At 47.2% G+C, this 18,829-nt stretch overlaps 1 long non-coding RNA gene across 1 annotated transcript in view; it reads right to left on the bottom strand.

Moving 5' to 3' along the window:
• Positions 1-17,069, bottom strand: part of LOC135400927 (uncharacterized) — a 66,154-nt gene extending 49,085 nt beyond the window's left edge. Inside the window, exon 1 of the long non-coding RNA XR_010424683.1 lies at positions 16,562-17,069. This is a non-coding gene — a long non-coding RNA (uncharacterized LOC135400927). The remainder of the gene's footprint in view (positions 1-16,561) is intronic.
• Positions 17,070-18,829: the final 1,760 nt, after the last annotated feature.

The raw sequence follows: 18,829 nt of genomic DNA, 5'->3' as shown, positions 1-18,829 counted from the left end.
AAATACGGTCTTGATTGCCCTTCTACGTCTCTGTGATTCCATTAAACAGTAAAGTAACTTATTTGCACGAGTAATGTACTACATGAAACTCACTTTGCCTTAGAAATGTTGCAACACAGTTTTGTTTTGAAAAGTTCGCGACTTTTCCGTCGACCGCCGTTACCATGCAGGAATCGATGAATCGGATATTTTAGAAGTTAAAAGTGACCGAGTGAGAGGACAATCGATCCGCGCCGGTTCTCCGAAGACATTTCTGTTGCATCAGGTACATGTGGCGTGCTTCTCGGTACAATTATGGAGGCCCAAATAGCAAAAAGAGATACGACACGGCCTAACCGATTAACAACTTTTCTTCAACCTTTTTAGTGGTAATTTGGGGAAGAAAGAAAGAAAGAAAAAAAAAGCAGGAAAACACGCTCAGATTCGGAAGCTGGCGTGACGAAATCTCGTGTGTCTGTATGACGACAGTGACACGACAGGCTACCGCAATAAATGCTCTGACATCGCAGCGCTACTGCAACGCTACTTCACCATATACTATACGTGACAATCCGAGGCTTTCCACAGGCGCCATGAAAGGAGTGTGCGTCGCGTTTTGCGCCTGCATTGGCTGCAACAACAGTTACTATCACTCAGAGATGGGCAGTATTTAAATACATTGTAATTAAAATGCTATTTAAAATATAAATACATGTATTGATATTTTGTATTTAAATACAGACTCGAAAAATGTATTTATAATTATATTTAAATACCAATTATTGGGTATTTATTCTTGTAAATACTTTATCAATAGCTCTAAACACAGAATATACTGACTCATGTCTTAAAGTTGCCGTGCATTTGACCTTTCGGGATGAAGGGCGAGTTTGGGGAGCAGTGTTTGAGCTAGCGTGCATGCGACAAAGCATTTTAGACGGGGAGTTTCTCGCTGTTGTTGCGGACAATGGTTCGGGCTGATTACTACCTTGTTGTACGAAGAATCTTCATCAAATTTAATACAAGCCTTTGTTCAGCGGCACCTGCGGAGATGCTGTTTTCCTTTGTTCATCTGATTGTACGGCGCCAAGCAGAAGACGCTAAAAGACGCAGTCTTCGAGAAACTTCTAATATTAAAATTGCCATGATAATCTAACAAATAAATGCTATTGTTATTTGCTGATTTGTTGTTATGATCATCGTTATTTCTGTAATTCCAGATGACATCTTCCTCACTGTAGTTATGGTAGTAGTTACGGTATTTAAATACTGTATTTATATTTTTTATTTAAATACTCATATGGAAAAGTACTTATGAAGAGTATTTAAATACCCCTTTCAACAAAGTATTTTGTATTTATATTTAAATACTCAAAAAATGTATTTATGCCCATCCCTGCTATCACTATCATAATAGAGATTACGTTTTGCGTGCCCGCGCCGCTCGCACACTCCTTCGATTGTGGTCCGCTAGGAATGTCTCGTATAGTCCAAGTCAGCGAGGGACCACGCTGAACTTACACATGTGGTTTATTAAAACAGTTTGCGACGTGCTCCCGACTGGCGTATACCGTACATTGCAGCTTTTCGCTGTCCGATGAAGTATCGTTGACTATACAGAACAGATGTTCAGGGTAGCTCGTTTCAGATGAAATCAGCGCCAAAGCGCACGGGACTAAGGGAACAGCGACCACGCTAAACTTACAACTAAAGTTTACTGCCAACCATGCAAATCTTCAAATATCTCGCGTTATCAGTATCACCCACTCTCAACTTTGACCGTTATAGTTGTAGTTTATCCACTGATAGGACCCGAAACATATAATATTGTGTTATATCGATGGATTCACTACAGCAGGTAAGTTAAGCATGGATGATAAGGCGAGGCATTTAAACTTCCTTCAATTTGCTTCAATTTGTAAGTTCAGCATGGTCCCTATAGTGGCACGGTCGAGCCCGCGCGTTGGTGGTAGCCAAGGTCGTGCTGAAGCCTGGGAGGTCGTGGGTTCGAATCCTACCACCGGCTGTGCTGTCCGAGGTTTTCCCTGGGGTTTTCAAAGACTTTCCGGACGAATGTCGGCACAGTTCCCCCTGAAGTCTGCCCAGGACGCAAACTAACACCGACCCACCCGTCGCCCACTCCTTCCTGCTGTGCTCTCTCCATCTGTCCACATCTGTATCCCACTCGCAGCCACAGTTGCTTCGCGGCGCTGACACTGAGTAAAAAAAGCATGTTCCCTGTTCCTCTCGTCTGTTTTGACGCTGATTTCACCTGGTACGAGTTACCAACTACCCGGAACATCTGGTTTATATACAACAACTTCACCAGACAGCGAGAAGCTGCAACGCACGACAGTCGACAGCATGTCGCAAACTGCCCAGCAGACCTTTTCACCCTCAAGAAAAGATATATGCGGTGAATGCGGAACGGCAGATGTTCCATCTAAAAGCACAGACTGGGGGGGCAGCCTCTCTCACCTGTCGAACCGTTTTATGAACACCATCCCACTTTTCAACTCCTTGGACCTACCCTCTAAGCCATTGTTGAGTTCCTCGAGTCCATTCTTGACCACCGACCTGACCCGCATCCCCAGATCTGGACCCCTAAGTTCATTTCCGAGGAAATGTGCACAACAGATTGAACGCTGTCGCCATTGTATGCCTCGAAAATGAGGCAAACACTGCGTGTAAGGTAAGGCATCTCTCAAGGCGTTTAAAATGTATTTGCGTAGTGTAATCGCGGACGCCTATATAGTTTCACAGAAAGAAGTGCCTCGATAACAACGTTCAAACATTCGCGCAATGTGCGTGTTTCGATTGTCTTACATTAGATCCGCTATGGTGTAGCGTTACACTCCTGGAGCGGAAAACCTCCCCACTTCATCGTCAAAGTATAATTGTTGTTGTTCTTGATTGTCTCGTAGTAAGCATCATAATATGAGGATTAAGATCAGAACCAGAAAGTATAGTGTTAGTACTAATACTATCTTCATCTTTAACAATGTCCCGGCCAGTGATTTCCCCAGAAATTCACTACTGAGGGTGCCGAGCTCTCAAAGGGGGGGGGGGGGGGGGGGGTATGCTTGCTGAAGGTTCCACTTAAGGATTTTTTCTTAGACACGGACAGAATCGTGGCACAATGGTGACACCTCTGCACAGCTTTCCCGTTTTATTTGTACATGTTATTACGTTAGAACACAGTACATTAGAATACATTCATTATGAACGGCATTTCCACATTAAGATGCATAATCACACGACCGACAAAGAAAAAATACTAGCACCTTGTCTCACGAAGCTCAATGAATACCTAGCACACAGATTGGACAAATGCATGGTACGATTATCTGCATGATTTTGGTCTTACAGCCCAAGTTTGACGGGTCACCTGAGAAATTTCAGGGGGGTGTTGCAAAAATGCAGGGGGGTGTACACCCCCCTGGAGGGCGTAGGGAAATCCCTGGTCCCGGCAACTAACGACCATCACGGTAGATGCACAGAAGAATAATTAACCTCGTACCCGTGAACAAAATGATAATTCAGGGCATCAAATTACTGCTCTCTTTCGTAAGTTATTTTATGGACGCACGTGTACGCGCAAAGAAAACAAAGTGTCACACCTCCACTGATAAAACAGCGAAATTCAAGTCCATATAGTTATGCAAAGCGCTTTCCGCAGTTCGTTTCCGAATCCCCCTGGTGTCTTGTCACGCGTCTACTTCAACACTCTCTTAACCCCAGTGTCTCGAAAGACCCTCGCGTTCGTTACTCGGTAGTTCGGAACTCTGCCACTAGCCTGAGTGCGTTGAACGGCACGCCAGAAAGAACTTCCGAACTAAGTTTCAAGACCGTCCCACCCGCAGAGCGTCTTCACGGCAACGCGAGCAGAAACAAAGCGAGTCCATTTTTGAGCGCCAGCCCATATAAAGAGAATCCCTGTCAGCCAAAAGAGGGTCAGGGAGCTTAAAAAATCGAAGCTACTCGTCAGACGTGGCGTTTTTCGAACGCTTCCTAATGACAAATCGATGCGGCATCAATTCTTGGGCCGCCGCTCTTCAGACTCCCATGCCTGCCACTGCGGAGCCCTCGTTGTCTCGCCACCTCGTCGTCGTACAAGTTGCCCACAAAACTAAACAGGCCCCGTGGGAAAAGGGGCGATAAAATGAGCCCCAACCAGGTTAATCCTTCGCAGCCCGCGTCACTAATGCGGGCAACTCAATACTTGCCGCGTCTGATTAGCCTCAGTGATTGTAGGTCCTGTGCGTGCACGGGTTATCTTTGTAGTATCTCTGTGTCGTGTTACCAGGTGCATGCGCTTGGAAGAGACTCGCGCATGATGATCGTGGATAGTTGTGGCTTGCCTGAGGGACAACTGCACAGATAATGCACTGAACGCGCGATGCGACGCCCGAAAAAGCAAAAACGGAAGCGCAAATCTAGGATTCTCCTTTGCATTTGTCCGGCCTCAAACAACGTAACTGTGGACGGCTATTGGACGGACCCGTGGATCTCCCGTTTAAATCACGCATTTCAATTGAAGCCCCCCGCGTAATCCGGTGGGATTGGTGGTTGCGCGTTAGTGCCGAGCGATCTGCCTGCCTCGACGGCGAGTACCGTGCGCCTTAGGCAGACCTCACATGGGACTGTGCCGACATATGCCTTATGGCGTCTGAGTAAAACGAGGGGAGACACCCAGACAGCACGGACTGCGCCGGAATTCGAGCATGGCTCATCTCCCAGCCTCGGCGTGGAAGGCGCGGTCATCATAGCCACGAAGCCACACGAGCTGGTTCGTAGGATCGCAGCGATTAAAAAGAAGAAAAAAGCTGCTCCGCGTTGATTTGCCTATCACCTCCCCATGGAGCATATATTGAGCATTGAGTATATACCTCTCCATTCAGCATCACGCTCTCGCTTTGTCTACACCGCACAACCTTTGAACTTCCACAACGCGGCCACGAACGCCATCTTCCATCGCAGACAACTACGCCTTGTCCGAAATACACTCGTGAATGCAACGCGCTCTGTTTCTCGGGACTCCCAAAGCGTCATCGCACCCAAACTGCTTGCGTCAGTCCGCCTTCAAATTTGTTTGGAAAGACTCCCTGCGGTGGCAGGATATTTCCGTCGTCGCCAGCTGCAGGGAACGTCGCCCGTGGGCAGACCCTTGACCCACTTTCAGCCACCTATCACTCACTTTCCCCCACGATTTAACTTCTCTTGCGGAGCGTGACTTGTGCGTGGTCCTGCAACAAAGCCATGGCCACAGCGCTGGACATGTAACGCGTCGACAGGGATGCCAGTATTACGTGCAGGTCTAGCCTCTGAGGTCGCGCTGGAAAGACACCCCTTATCGCTCAAGGAGGTTACTCTGTGGGCGGAAGGACTCTCTAGGTGTGTCGCAGTCGTAGAGCCGCTGAGAAGCACTCAAACTAAAAGTTGTCACTGCGGCATATCAGCGATTACTTTAGCGTCTACTTTAGTCGTTATATGTACATACAAAGGGCTGCCAACTGACATCAACGCATTGTGCCACGCTTGCGGACATTCCTGGACAGTAAACGGCTAAGGTCCTCACCGTCAGGCTCATCATTATGTTTCCGACAGATTACCGCTTGCAACTAGGCAGGGTATCACCCGTGGCGATGTGGCACCCCGATCATCGTCATCAGAATCGTTGTTGTGCCGTGCCTTGTATGCCTAGCCATGACATGCCATGTATTTTTCCATTTATGTCCGAATCCGACGAAGGTCTGCGGGTAAAGTATGTTACATGGCCCGACTGTTTCCTCGAAATCGATCTACCAGTCTTGGGAAGTATCAAATTGGGCGTCCGCCCATTTCATCGAACGCCGTTTCATCGACGCCTGACCAAGGTTAGGTCAGGAGATTTTGTTTATTCCGTGTTAGCACCGCGAAGCAACTGTGGCCGTGAGCGGCGTACAGATGTGCACAGATGGAGAGAGGACAGCAGGAAGTAGTGGGGACAGGGGGAGGGGAGGGGAGGAGAGCCTTTTACGTATTTCACACGTTGCCGCAAGGACAAGCGGCGACCACCGATTCGACGAAACTGCGTTCGATGAAATGTCACGGAAGCATCAAGTTGCTGTTTTCAGGGACGATTTTGAACAAGTCTGTCCTTTTGTACATACTCGTTTCTTGTATCGTACGCAATCCTAAGCAAAGGCGAGTTCTAGTGCCACAACTTAGAGGCATGGGGAACATTAAAAGTTCCTGGACAACCAAACTGCCTGTCATTCGTGTCTCGTAACTCCTCTGTTTGTAGCTCGGCGACAGCAAATCATCATCTGATATGAGATCGCGCTCTCCCTGCTCCATAACGGTAGTGGCCCTTAGGCTGCACAAGGTGCCGTTCCGAAAGCTTGTCGAAGAGCGGCACTGGAATCTTGCAACGCGGACTGCTATGGTCATATGCGTACATAGCGTTCCCCTATGTGGCAGACGCATAATCCGTTCAATTTCGATATGTCCTAACAAGAGTGGTGAAGTTTCAAATACGTCCTCAGATTCTTTCCTGCGTTTGTCGAATTTAACCTCTCCGTCCGGGATTCCTCTTTTTTCCGCTAACCCCTTTACTCCTCCCCAGAAAGGTCTTCGACCAAGAATTACTCAAACACTCGCAGACAAAACCGTGACTCCTCGAAACTAGCGGACAACACGAGGAGGAAAGAGTATCGTGCTGGCCGCCATCCCGAAGCACCCGTGATACACCAAAACCGTATTTTCTTCTCCGTCGTCAGAACAACACACGGCGCGATGTAAACGTGCTCCAGTGGCAAGGAAACCGGTTTCCGCACACTAGCCACTCCACCAACTGCATCTAAAAGATACACACACAAAAACGAGGTAACCTGTTTCCCCCCCCTTTTTTTATGTTTGTTTGTTTTCTTGCCAGCCTTCGTCTCGTGAACCCTCCACCCTGTATAGGGTCGAAAACGCGAAGAATCGTTCTAAAATATGAGTGCACACGAAAATCACCGGCCCACGCGACGGAAGATGATTTGCCTAAAAGAAGGCGGCAATTATCATTCGTAGAGCCTTTTCTTTTTTTCTTCTTTTCTGTTTTTTTTTTTATACGATGGGGCATGCTCTGACAGGCGACGCCTGCCAGTAAAGTACCACGCCCGCGCCGCGCAGGTGGAGAGTCAACAGCCGGTGTCGTCGACATAGCTGCTGCTACCGACTGCTGCCGTGACCTTTACAGTGCGATAACACGTTTCCTGTCATTCACTCGATGAATGATGCTTTCAGGAGATATGAACGAAGAGGTACGGAGCAAGGTGTGGGTATCCCAGCCAGTTTGGCTTTCGAGAAAGGGAGAAGAGCTGTGTGACATCTCCAGAGGAGAGGACTGACCGGAAGGAGATTATATGCGCTTCTTTACATGTCTCATGTCACGACTCCCGCGATTTATAGCGGCTGCTTAAGATTAAAGCACTCGTCCCCGGTTGCCCATGTGCATAAAAGCTATGCATGGACCTTGCATGTCTGATATGGCGACGGATGTCCTGGTAGAGCGGTGCAGTAACATCGGTTTGTTCGAAAAGAGTAGAAGGGAGGAAGCAATTAGAAGTAAGGGTGTCAAGAGACATTGTGGCCGAAATATTGAAGCGTGAGAAACATCGATTAAAACGAGAGAGACACCGTCAATGTGAGGAGGAACTGCACACTTTACACGGCAATAAGGACGCTGTTGAGTGAAGACGTGGTAAAAAAGTGAACGATTCTTGCACAGTTTGATTCGACAAGAAATATGTCGGGGAGCGAAGAAGGACAGCTTTTATATCAGTAACCGTGTATTCACACCAGCGACATTCCCCCAGAAGCGGGAGATGCGCTCTGCTGAAGCTTTCTGCTGTCACAAGAGCGCGAGCGCTGAACGTCGTGTCTTCCCGTACACTGCTAACCGTGGAGAATATCCTGCTACACAGCCACAAGGTATTCCGTAGCAGACGACAGGAAAACACGCTGACGGTGTCGTCTGCTAAATGCGCAGTACGCCACTCCCGACATTCCGCACCGTGTGCATGCTGAACATAACACGGTGCGGAACTTCGGCTCTGTGAGCAGTGTTTTCGCTTGTTCTTCCACTAGAATATTCCGTGAGGATGTCGCTCGTGTGAATACACGGTAAAACAAATTCGTGTACTGTACCACAGGAGACCCGTGCAGACCACGCGAGCCACATGCGTTACTTACTAGCTAAGCAACACGAAACCTGACGTGAAACCTGAAGAGTATGAATTGTGCCACACAAGAGTCCCAAGCTTGCGAGTCGCCAGAGTTCTGATCAGCCTATAATTATGTCAGCGTAAAGCTACACTGCAATCAGAAGCCCAGAAAACGAGTCAAAGCATTTCCTGTGTGGCTGCTTGAACGAGCGTGCTCGCTCAAGCTTGCGTTTCCCACTCCATATCGCGGCAATTTCACCGACTATATGGTCCTGATTCGCAATCTAGATAGAGGAAAGAGCTCAGGAAGCATGTGGTTTATCCGGAATCGGCAAGTACATGGGGGTGTCGTTATTACAGTTAAGTTGTAACAGCTTAATGTATCACTGCCGTCGTGTGTCTAAAGCTGCTCCCCCCACCCCTTAGTAAATGGTGCACAGGAAAAAAAAGTCAGGGGGCGCCGCTGAACATTCAGGGGTGTTGGGGTGGTCTGGAGAAATCACTGTACAGGAAGGAGCACGAAAGCGCGAATATTGTAGGCTGAACGTGCGTTACTCGTGCGCAGCCTCCACTGGGTCTGGCGAAAGCGAAGCACAGCGGGGGACGCAGCTTCGCGTGAGCGTGTCCTATTTCTGGACGGCCCTGGTTCTGGACCTTGGCAGCAGTCGCCAAACTACATTTTCGGCACTTCTTCGTAGATTGGGGCCTAACGTTGCCTCTCTTTTGAGCCGCCTCGCTCTGTTATTCTCCGGAGGTACGCTAAGAACTGGTACGTTGAGTCGTGGCAATGAGACAGTTGTACGTAACGCGTTACTTTTTTTTTTGGCAACGAAGTAACGACTTAGTTGCTTTCCAAAAAAAAGACCAACTATTACAAAAAATTGGTAATCCGTCACCTCAAGTTACCTTTTTCCCGACGCCCCTTTCGCCTCAGTGTGGACGACATTCTGAAATTGGTCGTCCTCCCTACACTTCACACATTGGTGCTCTGACCTTGATGTTGAGTCAGCAGGTTCCCGGTATTCAAGTCACTGACCGATGTACAGCCTTCTGAAAAAAACACCTCGTGGTCTTCTTTCCTGACTCTTTGCTAAGATAGAACAATGAGCTTGTGGCACATTCTATAGCTTTGTAAAACCTGCGCCAGGTGAAGCACTTTCTGAAAAAGGAGATCTCCTATGTAACCGCGCCGCCATAAGACAGGCCGAAGATCCACCGAAGATTTTTTCGCCTTTGCGCGCGACGGCTTTGCAAGTGTACCGCAGTCTGCGATGACCAGAAGCTGACGGAATGTCTTCAAACTACGGAGAATTATGCCCTTTCCGCAATGAAAGTCCGCTTCCATCGTGTGCATGAACTTTTTCTGAGGGTGAACACGCCTGTCCCTTCAAGTGCTCCCGTTCAGCGCCTGTTCAGCTTCGCCGCTGATGCATTCTCGAGAAAACGCACAAACATAACCGATGGACATTTTGAGCAGCAACTGCTACTGAAAGGAAATTCAGTATGAAGTACGAATGGAAATAAAAGCATGTTGATTTCGTAACTTGGCGTTCTGCAACATCATTTGTAACGGAAAAGTAACTCGTTAGGAACGAGTAACGGTAACGCGTTACTTTTTGTATTTCAGTAACGAGTAACGTGTTTCGTTCCTTTTTTTTTTTTTTTCGAGGAAACGAGTAACGGTAACGGTTTTTTTTTTTGTTTTTTTTTTGTAACGTGTACAAATCTGCATTGAGAACGTGTGATGTTCACGAAAACAGAAAGGAAGTATCGTGCGAATCTTGACGCGTGCAACCGAGGGACATCATTGCAGGGCAATCTCCTTGCCTTAATCTCTAGCGTCTCAAACAGTCAACGAAATCTGCAAAAGCGAACGAGTTGTTTTAATGAGAACTAATTCCAGAAGGCGCCAGCACAGCACCTCAGCTGGTGTTCTGATGTTGAACATGACCATACTGAATAGCAACTGTAAGTAAAAAGAGGAATCACGACAGCTTGGCATGTGCGAGAGCTTGATGAAAGTCGTACAAAAAGTGTAGCAGCTCGAAAACTTCTGGAAAATCATACCGGGGTGCGAAATGCCGTGCCGGCGCCTTCATCACATCATAAACCCTGTACACACGTGCGCGCGCTTAGATTACGTCCCACAAGCAAGTCTTCTACATGTCCGTTTCTGGCAGACAAGGACAATTAACGCACACGAACGTGTCCTACGCCCAAACTGCCCTGGAGGTTCCTCGCACGAGTTGAAAGCTGTCTCCTTTTCAATGCGTTCTTCGCAGGCAGCATCCATCTCTCGCGCAAGTACAAGGTCTAACCAAATGAGGCCCTCTTTCAAGCAACCTTGACCATGAGCCTGACAGGAAATCCGCAGCATTGTGAGTCATGCTACCCAGAAAAAACCACGCGTGTTAGTGCATGCACTACGCTCCTCGCCAATACGAATGATTTGCCTCTTTTCTCGCGCGACCTAAAAGGGGCCTGCGGCGATGTAATGAGTGTCTGGGGAGTTGGTAAGCGTCATCGTGGAAGTGTCGTATCTGCGGAAGCCAGTCAACGGATAAGATCCTGAGTCACAGTCTGCCGCGGTGGTTTATCCCTATCGACACGGCTCGTCGAAAGTCTGTGTGACGGTCCACCGAAGCGCTATCACGAAGCGATCTTCTTCTCTTGCTGGCGTCTTCGACCCTCGACAAAAAAGGAGGTCCACGATGGAATCACGGAATCAATACAGCAACGGTCATTGAAGTACTTTGTACAGTAAAACTCGTCACTCCGTAAAATCACATGGCGCATGCTTGTCAACTTGCGCTGTGCTTCTGGTAGTTCGACAGCGACGACTGAAGACGCCTGCTCTCCAGTGACAACCAAAGACTAGGTGGCCAATGAAATCAGTGAGTATACCAAGGGCTAGAAAGCCAATGATATCAATGAGTACCAACGGCTAGATGGCCAATCAAATGAACGACTACCAATGACTGGATGGCTGACGTGAACGCAATGACAAAGGATCCGCAAGGATGATTCACGCGTTGCCATTGCGCACGTAAGGGAGAGCGTTGGTGGTGCTGCGCACGCGCAAACCATAAAGGGAGCTTCGCGCAGTGCGCAGAACCACGACGCTATGCCTTGCGTATGCAAACGCGTATGCAAATGCATAGCGTACGGTGCACTAAAACTCACTATTTACGCATCAGCAGTGTGCTAACTGGTCGTTCAACGGGTAAGTACTGTTGCGCAACAACAGCGCATACAGCTGCAGAAGCAACGTGTAGAAACAAATCAACAAAAAAAAAAAAAAAAAGAAGAGAGAGAGAGAGAGAGAGAGAGGGAACGGAGCCGGCAGAGCGCGGAGCGACAGCACGTTCCGGAGAACGAACAAAAAATGTCGAATTTAAAAAAAAAAAATAAAGAAGTGAAGCAACCGCCGTTAGCAATCAGGTTGTACAGAGAAGTGGAGCAAGCTTAAAGAATATGTTTTTAAACAACGAGTGTCCGTATTTTTGTTACGTTTTTTTCTCTCTTTTGAAACGGACCGCCCCGTTATAACCAAGATTCCAACCGCCACGGCCGACGGTGGCTTCATTAGACGTTTATTGAATCACAGTTTACCGCTTTGCTTGCGATGCTCGTTCGTAAAGGTACCCGCCATCGTGAAGTGCCCCCTCTCCGCCCCTTTGCAAAAAGAAGAATAAAAAGAAAACCACATCACACCTGATGTAACGCCAAAAAAGCCTGATGTGTCAGCTGATGTCGTCGGAACACGTTAATAAAGCTAAAGTTTTTACTCATGGTTGATAAAGCACCAGAAAAGCCTATAGTGCTTGCTCTGCTGTCCTCAGAGCATCCTGATGTGACCTCGGATGAGCCCCACATTGTACTGGTTCTCTTTTTCTACAGATTTCGCTCTATTTAAAAAGTTTGAGTGAAAGCCTACCCACACTGTGCAAGCCCTCTGAAACGAGGGCCTGCCCCTAAACAGTACAGTTTTGTGAATTATGTATTATATTATTATATGTAATAGTGGTAGTATTATGTGTGCAATGTTGTGCGAATGCCCGGCACAAAATTCTGAGATGTAACAGGATCATTTATGAAGTCCAGCCGATCTAAACAGCCTCTTGACTAGAGGCAGGCGATTGTTACTGGTTATCTCGGGTAAAAGACTCCCGAGCACGAGCCGCAGCAACGAACTTTGCGTCATCTTGCAGTAAGAGCAGTCACCTCCCATGCACCTGAACTTCAATACATTGTACTCTTATCATTGTTGTCAGTTATCGCCTTATCAAACCACCCATGCGACCGTTCTAGCAGCTCTCTCTTTCCGTGCGAGGGGCCAGTGAAGGTTGTCCAGAAAAAAAGAAAAACGTGAAACGATATATTGAAATCATACACCTATAACGTTTCGCGGAGTTGTTTCCAGTTTAAGTGGCATGCCACCTCATCTTACATGGCATAGGCCCGGTTTCACCAACGCCGATTAACACTTTAACCGAGATCAACAGTCCCTTAACTTGAATTTAACGCTGAATTGTGCTTCACAAAAGGGAGTTATTATTATTGAAACAACGTCATCACGTCACCAACTAACGTTTACAGAAAAGAATGGAGCATTAACTTTTAAGTTACGTTAAGTTTTAACAACGCTTGATCTCGGTTCAAAGGTAACCAGCGTTGGTGAAACAAGCCGTAGTTGTGCCTGCAGCTGTGCTACCTCTCAGTCGAGTTTTGTTACAAGGAGCGTGTTAAATTTGCGCAGTTTTACCCCCTTGGTCTTAGTTTGTAATTGAATGAAAAGCGGAACACACACAATACAATACAATTCAAACGAAAAGAATACAATAATAGAAAAATAAATGGCTACAGGGGCCAGAGCAGGTAATGGAAAACGCTCTGCATGAGCGACACAGGAATCCGCAAGAGAGGACCACATCCTTGTTGCTCCTTTTATATGTGCATGTGCATTCGTTTTGTCTGATAATAAAAAAAAAAAATAAGAAGGACGTCAGTCAGGGTACGACACGGCACGTCAACATCGTTGCACGAATGTCGTCACAACATGGACCATTTCTTGGTAGCTGACTGATTTCTTGGTAGCTGTTTTGTACTCCCGTGGTACAAGAAGACCAGGAGGAGCGTGCACTACAGTCAAACAGATAGCTTTAGTTTATTGCAACACCCTGCGGAAACTATGTGATACATGACGTTGTCAAATGCCCAGGTGAGCACTGTTGTGCCACTCATTTGGAAGGGATAACAGTATTGTCCCACTGGCGGTATATTGAAATAAATAAATAACGTGATAGGCTTAGCGTGCTTTCGGAACCACTATCGCGAATGCGCTCCACTCAACTATGAGGCTCCACAATACAGTGACACATACGTTGACACGCTCGGCGGCTTCTCGGTAAATTGCAAATCCCACGTATTTAGTCCAACACTTTCAAAAGGTTGGCGCCTTTTTCAGCAGTACTTCCTTTAAAAAAAAAAAATCCATGTTAGCGCCGCGAAGCAACTGTGGCTATGAGCAGCGTGCAGACGTGGGCAGATGGAGAAGGGATAGAAGGAAGGAGTGGGAGGTAGGGAGTTAGGGTTAGTACGCATCATGGGCTGACTTCAGAGATAACTTTGCGACATGTGTCTGGAAAGTGTGCCTGAACCGTACGTTGTCAACAACGACAAGCACGAGAGTTGTGGCGAGCCTCCGATGCAAAGAAATGCATTCGCTGCATGGTCACCGTAACGAAACTGTGATTGGGGCTTGGGCCGACCAATTTTGACGTGGCCAGTAATGGTCAACGAACTGATCTGGAATCGTCAAACGCGAGACTCGCGTAACATCGGCCTGCGTCGATACCGTTACAAAGGACACAGAGAGTCTATATATAAAAAAAAAATGTTGCGCAAAAAAAGAAAAGAAAAACACTCCCTAGAACGTATACTCTCACGCGATCTACGTTGGGCTGGCGCCATATAAATCAACTGCATTTCCCGCCGAAGGGCACAAGAAGGCCACTTGAAGGTAGTGCAGTTCTGGTAGACCTCCGCGGCTGCCAATCCATGAGACGGATGCGATAAAGTGCATAATCTAACTAAGGGAATAGGGCTTATGAGATCAGTCTTGCGTATATCGAGAGATCGCATCAAAAATGAGTGTCGCCGTCAACAGAATTCGGCCGACGCTTGCCATCGACAACAACCGAGGACAGCCAACCGTTCATTTTCTAAGGCGAGATAGAATAAAGGGGCAACGCTAAAACTAGAACATCGATAAAAGAGGCATGCCCAGAAGCGGTATTACGGTGCTATTGCGTCATCTGATTGCTGGCGTAGCAGTATTTCTCGCGCGCGCTCCCAACAAAAAAAAAAAAAAAGAGAGAGAGAGAAGAAAACAACGATGGTCTGAAGAGGAAATAAATTTCTTAGCTCAGTGAAGCAGTGCATTTAGAGACTGTTCCGAACAGGAGTAAATGCGAGTCGACTGCACGTACTTCTGGTCGGGGAGTCACAACATGTGTGTCGGAGAATTCGTCCTGTGACGTAGTCAATTTTCTCCTACTACTGTCATTTGATCAACCAATCAATGGCTGATCCATTCGACTACATAGATACAGGAGAGGAACGGTAAGACGTGATGAAATGGGTGATACGCGGTTGAATGCCCTGAACTGGGATCAGAAACGATTCGACCTGCCTACAAAAAAAAAAAAAAAAGGGAAAAGAAAGATGAAAAAACGATTGCGAGAGCATTTTTCAAACCCCATGTGTCACAACTCAACTTTACTGCTAGCACTCCACTGGTTGTTCGGAGATAAACACGCCGGTGTTTGATGGCTGTACTGAAAGGGACATACTGATAAAGAAATGCACAACAGAGGGGAGGTTCGTTATCTCTGCCTCGAGCCCGATTAACAAACCCTTGTCAAGAAACAGCAGACCTTGCGAATCATGTGACCGATATGACGTTTCCTTTGCAAGATAATACACAAGTAGTGGACCAAATGTCAAGAGCTTTCCTGCCTTCGGGGAAAAAAAGAGGCACGTGATCAATGTGAAGAGTAGCACAAACAGCGAAAGTTCCATGATCGAAACAGATTGTAGCGTGGAATAATACTGCATTGAACCGGAAGAATAAAGAAGCTTGTGCAGTATTGCTGTGGTGCAGTCAAATATTTTCCCTAAAGTTACCATTGCCAGAGCCACGGCGGGCCTTCACCAATCTGAATTACCGAAGAACAAGAGTATCTGTGCAATACGGATGGGTTATCGAAGCGCACGATATCCGAACTGGCAGAAACCACCTTTCTTGCAAGATCTGTGCCAGAAGATCCCTGCCACTCCAGGGGGAGAGTTCACAGATAAGAACAGATACGCATGCAGACATCAACGGGAAGAAAGTAAAAAAAAAGGGTCGAAGGAGACACACACAGTGTTTCGCAATAATAAAAAAAAGAAGCTGAGTAAAACGTGTAGAGCGGTCACCCAAAAACAGAACAAACAACAGAAATGAAAATATCAGTCCCTAACGACGAGAGAAAAAGGCGTACAGAAACCCGCCTGGGGCTGCCCGGACGGGGAGCAACTATCCTCTCTCACTTGGCTTCCCTTTCCGAATCGGTGGCTGGGACGTCCGAAAGGCAGACGCCGCCGCCAACAAGTGTTCCCCAATGCCCTCTCACAAGCGGCCACCCTTCACCCTCGTCTTCTCCAATATGGCGACGGAAAACGACGCCCGCCAGACTGGGCCATCCGAGGAAATATCTTCGCGCCCCTACAACGCCAACTATCAACGCTCAGCGCTGCGCCGCTCAACTCAGTTCAACGCACAACACACGACATTTACTTCGAACGGCAACTCATTAAGAGTTTGAGTAACGTGCCATGCGACCGTTGCTCCAGCAGCCGTGCTTTCAAAAGGCTGCTGAAGTTGACGCGTTTTATGTACCGAGATGTATGTGCGCGGAAACACATTGGCAGATACACATCTGAGCGTTGCCAGGCAACCAACCGTCGCGAGGCAAACAATCGACGGGACACGGTTGCGGCGAGTTGGGGATCTAAAGTGTGGGGTGGCGGTCGACAGTGCCGAGCACTGTGCTACGAAAGTTGCAAATCATACTTTTAAAAGCAAGCGACCTCATATTGCACGTGGTGAGTAATGAACTCCGGGAGTCAACTGATCAAATATCGCACAGTGGAACATCAATGCCATTCTAATAAGCAAATGACAGCGGATGAAGTTTAAACAGAAAATGACAGTGATTTTATATTTCACCACGATGACTAGTATATGCTTAAAGGAAAAATTATGTATACCTTAGACTAACACAACCAGAACGGTGAGTCATGCTGCACATCACTACTCAAATTACATCAGGGTTGTCTCTCACCTGGCTTCACTTGTGATCCACAGTTGGGAATATAACGGCGAACCAAGCAAAAAAGAACTCCGAACACAGTAAGGGAGATCCCGCCAGCAAAGAGCAGCACAGTCACTCCGTACTCGGACAGTCACACGAACCAACACTTGCCTTTCAGATCGCGGTAACACAAATCAAAGTCACATCTAGCTTCCAACTTTACTTGCTGATTACGTCGGTCGCGATGCAGAAGCGACCGTCTATCCCGCGCTTGTTTGTTTTGATGTTCAAACGGTCAAACTCGAACGCGGACCAACGACGTCAAGAATTCACGGCGCCGCACAGCTGCTCCCGAATTGGAATGCGAAGTATGGCACAAAGAATCTCCACAACGCGGACGGCCCTGTGCGCAGCGCAAGCGGCGCATGGGTGGGGCCTTGACGTCACTTCCTGCCGTCGTGCATGACGTCACACTCCGCGCATGCCGCTAGTGCAAGCCGCACATTCGTGGCGTCGCTCGCATTCTGCAGCAGACGACAGGAGAGGAGCACGAAATGACGACTGTGGCGCCGCCGTGCCGGTTTTCCCGTCTTGTTTTTTTTACTCCTCTCGTAGCGGAGGCGTCGTTGTTTGAGAGGACCATGAAATTTCTACTCGTTATCAAAACAGGTTCTCGTATCGGAAGTTCCCACCGGTTCTTGTTGGAAACTTGCCTGGCATCAGAGACAAGTTCGACCAGCTTGTGCCGTACTCGTTTCTATTGATGGATGTGGCCTTTATATCTGTTAGTGTGCTCAAAGAGAGCTCGGTGAACGAGTTGTTGGTGTGCGTGGGAACCACGGCTACTTACGGAAAAACGGATTTTCTTAGCATCCACTCCTGTGAGGGTGACACCGGACGCCTTTGTCAGCGACAACGTTTCCACATATTTGTTAAATGGCAACGAGTTCTCCGGCGTATTTTTTCTCTCTTTCCTGCCATCACGGTGTTTTATGATTGACAGTCAGTCTCTGTAAATTGTGCAGTGACCCTCGGAGCAAGAACTACTCTTTTGATACCTGCAACCGTAAAGCGCTTCAATTCTTTGTCCCACCATCAATGCATCCTATTTTGTTTCTGCTTTGCTCACCCAATTTTATTCATGTTCACGCGATCTCCAAACATGTTCTGGGATCGAATAATGTTGTAGTACTGCGCAGTATACCGACCCTCAAATTCATAAATACCACTTGTCATCTTGCGCCTACTGTTTTTTTCTCTCAGACACGCAATAAAACTGCACCGTGGTAAGAGTACCACTCACATACTACGAATATGCACCGTCTGGACCAGCAGTGCAAGCCGAGTACCAACATGGGCCGCATGAAATTACTCAGAATAAATACACATAGTACACAGAAAAATGGTTTCCATGTGATCGAATGGCTGATGATACAGTACTCACGCGGCTGACGCTAAAGAAAGCGAGCGCCAATGTTACCAAATGCTAAACTACCGTTCAGCATATTACTTTCATGACTGACAGTTTCTACCGTGAATTCAGCGCTAGTGAGAAAGTTAGAAACTTGTGCACACCTGGTAAACTTGCCACGCTTGAAAGACTATAGCTATCCCGCCATTTGTCCTCAATTTGCACAGTTCAGCAGCACACGCACTCTAATCCCAGTGTCCTGCTGCCAAAATTGTTGCTATGGTCGGAGAATGTTACAAGTGCTACAAACGCTCAGCACAAAAAAATTAATTTACCTTCTAACGTGTAGTTTCAAATTGGGAACTGATAACTTGTGCGCACATGGTAAACTTGGCACGCTTGAAAGGCTAGCTATTCCGCCTTTTTGTCCTCTCTTTGTACAGTTTCACCAGTAGACGCACTTCAATCTGAGTGTCCAGGTAGTGCCGCCAAAATTGTTGCTAGAATCGGCGAATATTACGAAATGCTTAAAAACCACTCAGCATAAAAATGCAGAGTTCGAGGTAACTCGTTACAAGTAACTCGTTACTGTAACTAAGTTCCTTTTTTTTTGGTAACTAGTAGCTTAACTTGGTACTTTTGCGTCGTGGTAACTTTCAGATGAACTCGTTCCTTTTTCAGGTAACTTTTCCAAAGTAACTTAAGTTAAGTTCCAAGTTACTTTTAACTCGCTTTTCACTCAAGTCCACATATTTTCCTGCTTTCTCTCCGGTTCCTTCGTGGCATTTTTTGCCATAAAACGTCATATTCAATCAATTGCAGTATTTTGCCACTGAAATGAAGCTGAACCATTGTGCGCCCACAGGGAGTAAGATGCAATGCGTTCG

The sequence above is a fragment of the Ornithodoros turicata genome, chromosome 7 (assembly GCF_037126465.1).
Source record: "Ornithodoros turicata isolate Travis chromosome 7, ASM3712646v1, whole genome shotgun sequence".
Taxonomy (NCBI): Eukaryota; Metazoa; Arthropoda; class Arachnida; order Ixodida; family Argasidae; genus Ornithodoros; species Ornithodoros turicata.
This window is presented reverse-complemented; position numbering and strand designations above follow the sequence as displayed.